Source organism: Taudactylus pleione, unplaced genomic scaffold (assembly GCF_031769625.1).
Source record: "Taudactylus pleione unplaced genomic scaffold, aTauple2 ptg000203l, whole genome shotgun sequence".
NCBI classification, from domain to species: domain Eukaryota; kingdom Metazoa; phylum Chordata; class Amphibia; order Anura; family Myobatrachidae; genus Taudactylus; species Taudactylus pleione.
The window spans coordinates 10,776,580-10,791,384 of NW_028284605.1; positions in this window are offsets into that span (position 1 = coordinate 10,776,580).

The window sequence follows — 14,805 nt, forward strand, 5'->3', positions numbered from 1 at the left end:
TAGCTTGTGTTTGGTTTACAACAAGTCATCATCAGCAGCAGCATGTATTTTCACCTGCCCTGCAGCTGGTGCAAAATATACACCCCCTAACAGACATATATTTATTTATTAACAGTTTCTTATATAGCGTAGCATTCCGTTGCACTTCACAATTGGAAACATTAATAGAACAAAACTGTGTAATAACAGACAGACATAGAGGTAGGAAGGCCCTGCTCACATGCTTACAATCTGTAGGGAAATAGCCATTGATACACAAGGACAGGTGCTATATATATTGCATTTTGGTCCAGCGAGATTGCAGAGGTTCGTGGTGGGCTGTATGATCCAGTCACACAGGAACTTTTGCCAAAGGTCAGGAGGATGTGAAAGAAATAATATGTGTGAGGTTATGTGTGGACTGTGAGGGGGAATGTAATTAGATATGTAAACTATGAAGATTATGTGGGCGGTTCTGGAATCTGATAAGCTTGTCTGAAGAGGTGAGTTTTCAGGGAAAGCTTGAAGGTTTGGAGACTAGTGGGTAAATTTACTAAAGTAGAGTTTTTAGAAATGGAGATGTTGCCCATATCAACCAATCAGATTCTAGCTGTTCTAGAAGGTGTTAGTTAAATGTAGAATCTGATTGGTTGCTATGGGCAGCCCGAAAAAAGTCCTGTAACCGTGAATGGGAGCAAGTAATGCGTGTGGATGAGAAACTTGTGCTGTGCGGAGAGGGCACATTGGGAGATATTTTGAGATGAGCAAAGAGATGTATGTTGATGTGGTTTGTTTAATTTGTATTGAATACTGTAGAAAACCGATAACCAATGGGAGGTACTGACAGAGCAGTGCAGCAGACGATGAACATTTGGCGAGGAAGATCAGCCTTGCAGCTGCATTCATAATGGATTATAGTGGTGAGAGTCTTTTGAGGAGACTATTTCAATAGTCAATGCAGGCAATAATGAGTGAATGGATTACAGATTTTGCAGTGTCTTGTGTAAGATATGGTCAAATTTTGGATATGGTTTTTATATGTATGTAACATGATTTTGAAACATATTGAATGTGGGGAACAAAGGACAGTTCAGAGTCAAGGAAGATATCTAGGCAGCGAGCTTGTGGGGTAGGGTGGATTGTCGCTTTATTAAACAATTGATAGAGAAATTGGGTTGGTAACTACTATTGGCCGGTGGAAATATAATGACATCCAAGATGAAATGGCAGAAAGACATTCAGTGACACGGACCAGCACAGATGGTGGGAAATCTGGGGAGGATAGGTAGATTTTAGTATCCACGTACAGATGGTACTGAAATCCAAATGAGCTGATTAGTTTGTCAAGAGAGGTGGTATAGATTGAGAAAAGTAGAGGACCTAAGACTGAGACTTGCAGTACTCCAACTGATAGAGGTAGTGAAGAAGAGGCAGAATCAGAAAAACAAACAGTGAAAGAGTGATAAGATAAGTAGGATGAGAACCAAGGAAGGGCTGTGTCCTTAAGACCTAGGAATTGTAGTGTTTACATGAGAGTGGACAACCGTGTCAAAAGCAGCAGAGAGATCTAGAAGAATTAGAAGTGAGTAATGGCCTTGGCAGTGACCAGATCATTCACTACCTTAGCAAGGGCTGTCTCTGTGGAATGTTGGGAACAAAAGCCGGACTGAAGTGGGTCCAATAAGTTGTGTGAGTTAACAGTGTGTGACGCAGGTGTAGACATGTCTCTCAAGTAGCTTGGAGGGGCATGGGAGCTAAGAGATGGGAATGTAATTTAAGAGAGTGTTAAGGTGGGTACACACTGAAAAGATGTATCTACAGATCGAGTGATCTGCAGCTTTATCTTCAGATGATGGTTGTTCATATACACTGAACAACCATCATCTGTCTCTTTCGCTGTGGGTCCACTGGCCGGGGGGCATGTCCCGCTCCCCTCCCTCAGCCTATGCTGCATGTGTACGGGCAGTCGGCAGAACACCTGTACACACTGGCCGATGGACAGATATATCTGTTCATTGGCTGTGCAGCAGAGCCGACGCGATATGTCTGTGAACATCGTTGTTCACAGACATATCGCTGGTATATGAAGGTGAGAATAGGCAGCGCTTCACAGGTGAGGATGGTGGAAGGTAAGGGGCGGGGAAAGGGGGGGATGGGGAAAGGGTAGCAGCCCAGGGATGGCGTGGTTCTGTCTGGTGCTGATAAGGTGGTTATGCAGGTATTATGTAGTAGTTATGTGAATGAAAACTGAAACAGTGTGTACAGGGTGAACAGTTGTTTATTGGCAGTACACAAAGTGAGACACAGTGCTCAGGGATACTGCGGGCCCAAACTAAACTCAGAACCGTGTGATGATCCTGGTGAGTTCAAGGGGGTGCGCTCAAACCCTGCGTATGCTGATGGTGGTAAAGTCGATCATGCGATTAGCTGGTGGTCTTGCGGTTAACCCAGTTTGGTACAGTCCAGTGCTAGAGGTGGTGTCCCGATTAGACTAGGTCACTTACCGGTAAGTGTGGTGGTTGGGGGAGTTAGTTGCTGGTGCCTCGTGTCCTTGTCGCTGCGGTGCACTGGTGTGAGACCGGGGACACTGTATTGTGTGCTCGCTTTGTCCTGGCTCCTGTAGCGAGATCACATGAAGCTGTGTACCACAGGCTGTGGTAATCTTTATGCTGGCCAGGGTGGGCTGGCTGCGTCGTATTGTGCTGCGCACCGTGACACTGATGGTGGTGCCGGCAGGGTTGTTGTTAGGCGCTGACTGCCTCTTGTTGCGCTGCCCACTGTGACGCTGATGGTGGTGCTGGCGCGGGTGTTATTCGCCATTGTGGGTACCTCCGGGTGTTCTGGTGATGGGCTGGGGGTTTGCTGCTGCAGTGATCCAGCTGCCCTCCCACTCCCGGGAAAACCTCGTGGGGTGCTGGTGACAGGCCGGGGGCGTGATGACACGGCGTGCCTTACGGCCTTAACTTCCAGTCCTCTCGTCTTGCGTGTTTTGCTTCAGATGGTAATAGGCTTATTCCAGCTCAGAGTTATTTTTCCGTATTGTTGTGGGTGAGCGTGGATGTGAAACAGGTGGCATGCCTGTTTGTGTCTGGTCCAACGCGTTTCAGCACTGAGTGCCTTTGTCAAGGATGTCCAGGTGTAGGTGTGGGGTGTTTAAATCACTTCCGATGGAGATCTTGGCTTCTTCCCTGCCCTGCAACGGCGGCGACATGCCTCCGTTTCGGGAAACGGAGGGCATTGCCACCCCCTCCCTGCCCACAAACGGCAGCAGACTGTCAATCACTGACAGTCTTCTGCCAGTTTTCGTGTGCGGCTTCGCAGACCCATCTGGCGTCTGCACAGATTCCCAAACATTGGGAATCTGCGATCAGCACTGGTGAATCAGGCCCTATGTACAGACATGTACAAGCACATATAGTGACTATAATCATGTCAGACTCCACCCAAATACAGACATTGGGACTATCACAATAGGTGCACATTTAAGTGGGTTTTGTTTAGTTGTAACAGTACTAGAGATGTCAGTAGTAAGTACAGTATTGTGAGTTGGCAAATATGGTCAAATATAAACAAATATGCAAACAGTTTTCCCTAAACTTTATCCTCTAATTGGTCAGACAAGTTACATACAGGAGTAAATGTGTATCCAACATAGTAATTACCTCACTGCTTCTGTTCATTATAGGGGACTCCATGATTCTTCCTCAGCATTCAGCAAAGATCACACAGACCGAGCAGCAGGCACTGCCTCACTCAGATGCATCCCTCCCATGAGGTTGCTGCTGATCTCCACGGGTCAGAGAAGAGTGATGAACTCCACCAATCAGAGCTCAGCACATGCCTCTCTGATTTTTTTGTGGTGTCTCGTGGTGACTTACCCAGCAATGCACTGTACTGTACTTGCACACTTAATGGGGGCGATTCAATTGTTTTTTAAGATGTAAAAATTAATGGGCACCCAATGTTGCAATTCATTTGTTTTGTGCACCCATTAATTGTTGCGCCCAATCAGCCCGGGTTTAAACTTGTAAAACACTAAACCCATCTAAAGTACACATGCGCACCCAAAACCAGGACTTACAGTAAATTTCTGCTCACCTTCTCAGGAGGAGGTTAGCAGAAGTGCCGGCATCGGTGGCTGTTCGCGCCCTAATGGAGCAACAACTGAATTGCTGCGTAGGGCACCCGGCACTGAAAAGCCGCCAGCGAAAACATGAATCGCTCCCAGTGTGTCCTGTGCTCAATCCCTGCATGTAACTGGCACTTCTCTCAGATGTTGGGGGCTGTCGTCGCCCCAGGTCTAGTGCCTATGATTGCAGGGTTACTTAAATCATGCAGAAAGTGCAGTTCCTGCACGGTTTCAGCCTTAGCTGTGGAGGACGAGTGGGGCTCATACTCCACATATACATTAAAACTGTGGAGGATGAGTCTCAATCATTCTCCACTGCAATTGGCACATTAATTAAACACAGAATTACCTGTCCCCCACTATCCAGTTGACCGCTTGGGACTCCAGAAGTAACTGCCAGGCATCAGAAATCGGGGGAGAAGGATACAAGGAAAAGGATCATTGGTGAAGTGATCAAGGAAAGAACATGAGGGAGGAGGTTCCTGCCCACAAGAACTTACTATGGGGAAGAGGTGAACAGTTGGAGGATGAACTGAAAAGGATACATGATTGAAGAGTAGAGAAGAAAAGTATCAAGTTATGAGTAGAGTCAATAACTATATAAGCGAGAAAGTGTGTTTATCTGTCTGTTTGTCCTTTATGCACGGCCAGAATTTTGTACCTAGCTCCACCAAACTGGCATGGTAGTGTAGTTTGACCAGGATTAGGTTTTTGCCTAGGTTTGAACTTCGTAAGGATCACACTCTATCACACAATCCCATAAAACCGACACACTCTGGTGCTGAGGGGCTGGCTTCATGCATACACTGTCCCACTCTGGCAGGCTCATGAGAAGCTTAGCACTCGATACATTCAGTCTGTGGCAGACAGCATAATCAATCCACAATCTTTGATCCTGGCAAAGCTTAGCATGGGAGATTGATTGTGCCACAGCGGGCAGGCACCCTTCTGCCTGGGAATGGGACTCCAGTCCTGGCATTCTCCCCCGAATGGGAGCCCTGCTATTCATGGTCTTCAATGTTGGTCTGCAGAGTACTTTCATGGGGTTATTCAGTTGAGACACTGAGCGGCTGTGACACTAACGTAGCATTTCGTATGCAGATACAGCCGCAGTCGCACACAGAATATAGGCATGCTCCATATCATTTTAATCAGCAGAAGGTGCTTGTGCATCCAATTAGAATAAGACGCAATGGAAGGTAAAGAGTCGCACAAAATGAGGATCTGCACTACTGAGTTGCATTGCGCTCACACATTATGTTTAACGCGACTTGTAGTGCACAGAGGTAAGATGTATGTGGACACATTTGTATATAGAATATTCTAGAATAACAAAGCCTTTCACCCAGGTATTAATCTAATGCCTTTTGACTCCTAGACCAAAAATAAATCCAGACCATTTTTTTTTTAAATTTGCTGAACTCACGGGCCACTTTGGCATAACGTCTAAGTGATTTTATCAGTACTGTATCTCAAGCTATCGAATCTCTTTTTTGTTCTCGTCATATAACTCAATATACATTCTTCTACCTACTGAGATTTAATCAGAGAGAGAGCTTGGAGTAAATTTACTAAAGTGAGAATTTTTAGAAGTGAGTTTTAGAAGTGATGTTGCACATAGCAACCAATCAGATTCTACTTAACATTTAACTAGCACCTCCTTGAAGATAATGGCTAGAATCGGATTGTTGCTATGGGCAACATCACTTTTAAAACTCACTTCTATAAACTCTTACTTTAGTATATTTACCCCCTTGTATCTATACAGCCTCCTAATCTTACATAACATCCATTGAGGGTGCGCATGAGTTGGCTTGGGAGACAGGCATGGGAGAGACTCTGGAACCGGAGGAGAGGGCACAAATTAGAGAATATTCTTTTAAATGTTCCATTTGTGTTAAGATCAAAGAAAGTGCCTGCAAATGACTGTATAGATGGTATTCAGGCCCTGATTCAGAGCCGGACGCTCTGACAGAGCGCTTGTTCAATTGCCGGCGAAAAGCGGAAAAGTTTCGCCGATGATGTATTTTGACCAGGCGGAAACTTTCCGCCCAATTCAATTGCAAAGACTTTCCGCCGGTGCAAAAAGTCTGTGCCTTGTAATCAGCGGAAAAGATTTGCCTATGAGAGCAGGCGAATAAAAGTGCAGAATTGGGGGTTTGGGGTGCAAAGTTGCGGCAACACCCCTGCAGTCTTGGGATAGTCCCCCAAAGGTAAACTTCATCAAAAATTTTAAAAAAGACTTTAGACCACCCCAAAAAAGTACTTTCGTTTTGGGTGCAAAAAAAAAAACGAAGTTGGGGGACAAACTTAAAAACTAGCGAAATAGACTTAAGGGGTCCCCCAAGTATGCCCCATGTGTTTTTTCAATTGCAGTTGATTGCTGAAGGTGCGATTTTTACATTTTTTAAAAACACACTTCAGTGATTTTTAACCATGCTTGCACCCATTTTCATATACCCCAAAATTGCTGGGACTACTTATTTTTGCCAAAAAAAACCTCCTAAATGCTATTCTTCACCACTTGTGCAAAGACGCTAAATAGCAGCAATTGAGAGCATTCAACCACCCCATTTTCCTTCAGCAGGTCTATTCGGGAGTATCCATATTGATCCCCCATGTCAGTGCATCTTTTGGGGGGTGTCAGGCTGATTTCCGCCTTTCCAAGTTTCGCCGGGACGCGTTCTAGCGTCCTTTGCAATTGAATAGGGCGAATAGCGGGGACACGAACGATACTTTTCCGGAACCCAAACCAGCGATGTAGGCGGAAAGTACACCAGGCGAAACGTATGGGACTTTTAGCCAGCAATTGAATACGGGCCTTAGACTACACTCCCATGACACTTCCACAAGATTGTTCTCTTCCTTGCGTCCACCTAGTTGACACCCACAAAAACCCAATTATGCAGAGAAAATGGCAAAATGCATCTGACTCTATCACCCAGAGATACAGAAATGAGGGGTATGTTCACTGACTATGGAGCCTGCACAGTTTGTCTCATGTCATATGCAAAGTTTGGAAATAACATATATTAGATATGAGGAGTCAATCCAGTGCAGAAGAACCCAACAGAAAAATTAACACAGAATCTATACTGTAGGGGCGATGCAGAATTTGGTAGCAAAATTGGCATAAATTACAACATTTTCACCCATATGCAGAGCTGTATACATCTTAAGATACATTAACCTCTGCGTCAGTAGCTTGTGTTTGGTTTACAACAAGTCATCATCAGCAGCAGCATGTATTTTCACCTGCCCTGCAGCTGGTGCAAAATATACACCCCCTAACAGACATATATTTATTTATTAACAGTTTCTTATATAGCGTAGCATTCCGTTGCACTTCACAATTGGAAACATTAATAGAACAAAACTGTGTAATAACAGACAGACATAGAGGTAGGAAGGCCCTGCTCACATGCTTACAATCTGTAGGGAAATAGCCATTGATACACAAGGACAGGTGCTATATATATTGCATTTTGGTCCAGCGAGATTGCAGAGGTTCGTGGTGGGCTGTATGATCCAGTCACACAGGAACTTTTGCCAAAGGTCAGGAGGATGTGAAAGAAATAATATGTGTGAGGTTATGTGTGGACTGTGAGGGGGAATGTAATTAGATATGTAAACTATGAAGATTATGTGGGCGGTTCTGGAATCTGATAAGCTTGTCTGAAGAGGTGAGTTTTCAGGGAAAGCTTGAAGGTTTGGAGACTAGTGGGTAAATTTACTAAAGTAGAGTTTTTAGAAATGGAGATGTTGCCCATATCAACCAATCAGATTCTAGCTGTTCTAGAAGGTGTTAGTTAAATGTAGAATCTGATTGGTTGCTATGGGCAGCCCGAAAAAAGTCCTGTAACCGTGAATGGGAGCAAGTAATGCGTGTGGATGAGAAACTTGTGCTGTGCGGAGAGGGCACATTGGGAGATATTTTGAGATGAGCAAAGAGATGTATGTTGATGTGGTTTGTTTAATTTGTATTGAATACTGTAGAAAACCGGTAACCAATGGGAGGTACTGACAGAGCAGTGCAGCAGACGATGAACATTTGGCGAGGAAGATCAGCCTTGCAGCTGCATTCATAATGGATTATAGTGGTGAGAGTCTTTTGAGGAGACTATTTCAATAGTCAATGCAGGCAATAATGAGTGAATGGATTACAGATTTTGCAGTGTCTTGTGTAAGATATGGTCAAATTTTGGATATGGTTTTTATATGTATGTAACATGATTTTGAAACATATTGAATGTGGGGAACAAAGGACAGTTCAGAGTCAAGGAAGATATCTAGGCAGCGAGCTTGTGGGGTAGGGTGGATTGTCGCTTTATTAAACAATTGATAGAGAAATTGGGTTGGTAACTACTATTGGCCGGTGGAAATATAATGACATCCAAGATGAAATGGCAGAAAGACATTCAGTGACACGGACCAGCACAGATGGTGGGAAATCTGGGGAGGATAGGTAGATTTTAGTATCCACGTACAGATGGTACTGAAATCCAAATGAGCTGATTAGTTTGTCAAGAGAGGTGGTATAGATTGAGAAAAGTAGAGGACCTAAGACTGAGACTTGCAGTACTCCAACTGATAGAGGTAGTGAAGAAGAGGCAGAATCAGAAAAACAAACAGTGAAAGAGTGATAAGATAAGTAGGATGAGAACCAAGGAAGGGCTGTGTCCTTAAGACCTAGGAATTGTAGTGTTTACATGAGAGTGGACAACCGTGTCAAAAGCAGCAGAGAGATCTAGAAGAATTAGAAGTGAGTAATGGCCTTGGCAGTGACCAGATCATTCACTACCTTAGCAAGGGCTGTCTCTGTGGAATGTTGGGAACAAAAGCCGGACTGAAGTGGGTCCAATAAGTTGTGTGAGTTAACAGTGTGTGACGCAGGTGTAGACATGTCTCTCAAGTAGCTTGGAGGGGCATGGGAGCTAAGAGATGGGAATGTAATTTAAGAGAGTGTTAAGGTGGGTACACACTGAAAAGATGTATCTACAGATCGAGTGATCTGCAGCTTTATCTTCAGATGATGGTTGTTCATATACACTGAACAACCATCATCTGTCTCTTTCGCTGTGGGTCCACTGGCCGGGGGGCATGTCCCGCTCCCCTCCCTCAGCCTATGCTGCATGTGTACGGGCAGTCGGCAGAACACCTGTACACACTGGCCGATGGACAGATATATCTGTTCATTGGCTGTGCAGCAGAGCCGACGCGATATGTCTGTGAACATCGTTGTTCACAGACATATCGCTGGTATATGAAGGTGAGAATAGGCAGCGCTTCACAGGTGAGGATGGTGGAAGGTAAGGGGCGGGGAAAGGGGGGGATGGGGAAAGGGTAGCAGCCCAGGGATGGCGTGGTTCTGTCTGGTGCTGATAAGGTGGTTATGCAGGTATTATGTAGTAGTTATGTGAATGAAGACTGAAACAGTGTGTACAGGGTGAACAGTTGTTTATTGGCAGTACACAAAGTGAGACACAGTGCTCAGGGATACTGCGGGTCCAAACTAAACTCAGAACCGTGTGATGATCCTGGTGAGTTCAAGGGGGTGCGCTCAAACCCTGCGTATGCTGATGGTGGTAAAGTCGATCATGCGATTAGCTGGTGGTCTTGCGGTTAACCCAGTTTGGTACAGTCCAGTGCTAGAGTTGGTGTCCCGATTAGACTAGGTCACTTACCGGTAAGTGTGGTGGTTGGGGGAGTTAGTTGCTGGTGCCTCGTGTCCTTGTCGCTGCGGTGCACTGGTGTGAGACCGGGGACACTGTATTGTGTGCTCGCTTTGTCCTGGCTCCTGTAGCGAGATCACATGAAGCTGTGTACCACAGGCTGTGGTAATCTTTATGCTGGCCAGGGTGGGCTGGCTGCGTCGTATTGTGCTGCGCACCGTGACACTGATGGTGGTGCCGGCAGGGTTGTTGTTAGGCGCTGACTGCCTCTTGTTGCGCTGCCCACTGTGACGCTGATGGTGGTGCTGGCGCGGGTGTTATTCGCCATTGTGGGTACCTCCGGGTGTTCTGGTGATGGGCTGGGGGTTTGCTGCTGCAGTGATCCAGCTGCCCTCCCACTCCCGGGAAAACCTCGTGGGGTGCTGGTGACAGGCCGGGGGCGTGATGACACGGCGTGCCTTACGGCCTTAACTTCCAGTCCTCTCGTCTTGCGTGTTTTGCTTCAGATGGTAATAGGCTTATTCCAGCTCAGAGTTATTTTTCCGTATTGTTGTGGGTGAGCGTGGATGTGAAACAGGTGGCATGCCTGTTTGTGTCTGGTCCAACGCGTTTCAGCACTGAGTGCCTTTGTCAAGGATGTCCAGGTGTAGGTGTGGGGTGTTTAAATCACTTCCTGTTGTGCGGCGGTGATTGGTGGGGATGGGTGTATCTGCCCTTAGAGATCATATGTCGAATAGTTAATTGTTCTAATGAGAAGCTCGGCTGCTATGGTGATGTGTGGGGTTGTGAAAGTCAATGATGACAGCATCTGTCCCTATTATGAAGTGCTGAATTAGGGGGATGAGAAAGTTCTGGCTGCAGATCTAGTTAAAGGGTTATTGGCTCATCAGTATGAGTTGATGGTAGAAAGGCTTGTAATTAAATGTAGTCATGCTGAGGGCTAGAGGTATGTAGTCATCCGGGATAATGATAACGGTGTTGAGGACTGTGTTCCTCTGTGTTGAAGATCATGTGTGGGTAATTCTTGAGGGATAAATTTCATGTCGTGGAGGGGGTGGGGAGAAAAGCGTGGATGGTGTGTGACCATAGAGAAGGTTTGTAGGGTAATGGTGTTTGAGGGGGGATATGAATAGGTAAAGGGAGGAGGTGGGTCAAGTGGGGGATGTGAGTTGCTGAAGTTCAGGCGGCTGTATGTGACCTGGTGGGTGTGTTATATGATTGACTTAATGTTGAAATCGATTTTGAGCCCTTTAGGTGTTAAGGTTTTCAGGACCTCATTCAGAGTCGGTCGTTGCGGCCGCACGGTCGTAAGGTAAAAGGGGCCGGATATGCAAATGAAGCGCTCGCAAGTTGCGTCGTTAAGATGGGATCGTTAGCTGGACGAGCGAGGGGAGGATGCGGCCGTAAGACTAAAAATACGCCCCCTTCTCGTTCCCATTACACGTCATCTCCGGGCATATAAGGATTAATCGAGACCAGCGGGAACCATCGGAGCTACTCATAGAGCTTAAGGTTGACCATACCCTCTCTTAAGCACTACGATCAAGTCAGTGTAAAAACCTCCCATGTCACATGTGCCATGACACTACTTTGATAATTATGCACTCCCATAAAACGCCGTTTGCATAGTCAGGCACGCCTGCGTTCGGATCTCCACTCCCCCGTTCACAAGCACCTTCCCCTGTTACCACCCACAAACGCCTCATCCTGTCACTCAAACTAACGACCTGGCTGTGTTCAAGGAGAGAGCAATTTCTGATCTTAATAGCTAGTTTGCGCACGCACATTGCGAATTTTACGCATGCGCAGTTTAGCAAACATCGGTGGCGTACGACCATGCGGCCGCAACGACCGACTCTGAATGAGGTCCTCAGTGTGTAGATCCACTTCAGTTCTGCTTTGTTTATTTTTTTTAATGTAGTTATTCCCCCTCCATTCTCTCGATATGTGTTGAATGGCTGTCCGTGTGTTTCTTTGTAGTGTTGTGACAGTCCTTGTTTCTCATATCGATCGCTGGTATACACTGGTCGATGGGCACCCAATATACTGGGTGATCAATTGATCGGCCAATATATCTGCCAGTGTGTACCAAGCATTAGGGTCAGAATTTTGTTTTTTCAGAATGGGAGTAATCACTGTGTGCTTGAACAGTTATGGAAAGATACCAGTAGAGAGAGAGATTACAGATTTTAGTTATGGTTGGGATGAGCACAGGAGACAGAGCTTTACTGATTTGTTAGGGTGTAGGACCAAGAGGACAGATAGTAGATTAGGAGGATGGGAAGAGTGTAGATACTTCATTTTCATTGGTGGGGTCATATTAAAAGAATGTACCAGAGGATTCAGGTAAGGAATTAAGCAGGTTACTGGATGAGGAAGAGCATGCCATTTCATTTCGGATCTTATCAATCTTAGGAAGCAAGATCTTGTGCATTGAGTAGCAGGTGAGTTGGGTGAGGGATGGGTAAAAGCAATTTAAATGTATTAAAAAGTCAATTGGGGTTAGAGGCTTGAGCAGAAATGAGAGATTGGAAATATGTTAGTTTTGCAGTGTGCAGAGCATTACGGTTAGAGTGGTCTTATATGCGAGGAAGTCACTTTAAATACGAGATTTTACGCCGCTGGAGTTCTACTTTAAGTGAGACATTTTGTAGGTGCCTTGATAATTTGGCATGCCATGGTTGACATCTAATTCTATGTGGAGTGTGTTGGGTAGCTGGAGCTACTTCATAGAGGGCTTTTTCTAGATTCTGTATCAGGTGTGTAGTGTTCACTCTAGCTCTGACGGCAGGCAGGGTGCTGGAGCTAGAGAAGGCACTGAAAAGGGGGCGTGGTCATTGAAAAGGGGCGTGTCTATAAGATGCGTCACCATTTTCGTCACTCTTGGGGGCGTGCCCGGCAATTACGGACACGCTGGTCAGCCCCCAAGCTACTGACAGGGAGAATAGATGCCGGGCGCACGCTTTTCCCCACCCGCGGGACACTGCGACCCTCAGTTGAAGATGGCACCCGCAGGCAGGGCGCTTTTTGCCCTCCAGAAGGAGAGCAGGGCACCACGCCCCGCTAAAACAGCCTAGCGGGAACGCTAGGTATGATGCTGCAGTCTCAGGAGAAGTGAATGTAGAAATTGGTGAGAGTAGTTGTCTTATACCACTTTCAGACATACGACCCAGGAATTTCCCTGCTCAGACACGGGTTTTTCACTTGAGACCCCCTTTCACACTACACCTAAGACCCGGGAAATTCCAGGGTCGGATACGTTCACACTAAACCTGGGTCTGCCCTGGACTTTGGTGTGGATTTAAAGGGGATACATTTTTTTTTATTCACAGTAATGACAATATAAAAATTAGCATTTTTACAGTAAATACCACAGAGTTTGTTTATTTCCAATGTTTTTTTATTGAAAACCAATAAATGTTTACATTATAATATAAGAAAATTATGAATATAGCCTCTAGAAAGTTGCGGTCTATACAAAGATAAAATTTTAACATAAAAAAGTTAAGCAAAAAATAATACACACTTAAATTTGTTTGCTCCCCAGTCATGTGGTCTGGCTGACTGCACTTGATGTCATCAGCAGGTGCATGGAACAGCCAATGAGGTTTTCTAAAAATCCAGGTCTAAAAACCTGGGTTGGATGCATTCACACTAGAGGCTACCTGGGTTGCACCCAGAAAAAACCCTGGTATAAAGCAGGGTCATGGACCCGGGACTTCGACCCGGGTCGTTTCTGTTCACACATAGCAAAAACCCGGGTTGATGCATGTTCACGACCAAAAACCCAAGTTTTTGCAGTATGTCTGAAAGGGGTATTAGAGAGCTGGAAAGCTGTATATATACTGTATGTGCAAAACTGTTGGTCTGCATGAGATATATATTAAAAGTGGCCGTATGGAACTTGGCCTATGTTGACAGTCTCTTCCCTGCCTGTTTCATCTCTCCAGAGGTTATATTTACTAAAGTGAGGGTTTTTAGAAGTGGATTTGTTGCCCATAGCAACCAATCAGATTCTACTTATCATTTATCTAGCACCTTCTAGAAGATAATAGCTAGAATGTGATTGGTTGCTATGGGCAACAACTCCACTTCTAAAAACCTGCACTTTAGAAAATATACCCCCCGTAGTCAAGTCATACGTGTGGAGATCAGCAATTGTGCATGTACTTGCGTTCACTTTTGCAGTATGCACACAGCAAAATAATGCATTTGGCAAAGAACTCACTCTGCATCAGCTACAAAGAGGGTAACTTTTTCAATAGCTTCTTAAAAATATTAATTTGAATTGCACGCACGTTTTAAGCTGATCAGTGTAGCGTTACAGTTCTGACTACTTAGTATTCGTAATGTTACCCAACATTGGGCATGATTCAACAAGGATCGTAATTACGATTACGCACGCAGTTGGATTATCAAGACCAAAAGACATCGCAGAGAAAGTGACATGTGTGGGTGGTGACAGAGGAGTGGTCTGAGAAATGCAGGCATGACAGGCCGTTTTATGGGCATGCATAAATTAGCCACTGCGACGGCTTACGCAGCTTGATTTCTCACTGCGTGCAGATAGGTTAGCAATTTATATGTAAGGTCTGACTTGTTGAAAGTGTGCATGAGGGTCCGATGGTACCAATGTGAATGCACTGCTAAAAGAACATCAGTGGAAAGAGCCTGAGAGGGGAATGACAGCAGGTGATAACCATCACAGTGATTGTAGGAAGAATGGACCACAGGTGCACAGATTGCTGCAGAAAAAGCTGGTATGAACTTCGCCATTGCATACTTTTGCATATATTTTTATAATGAACGATTGTGTTATTTTCTTACTGCACTTTTGTATTTTAATGTTGTTGTTAGCACGTCATTTATCTAACAGGTACATATTGTATTTTTGAATTTGATATGATTTTGGTTTAAAAAATCTTTTATTTTACTTTAGACATATTCCTTAATTTTCTGTAGAATAGTTGAATTCAGAGCCGTAGCTACTGCTCCCGGTGCTCGGTGCAGGCCGTGACGCCCTCC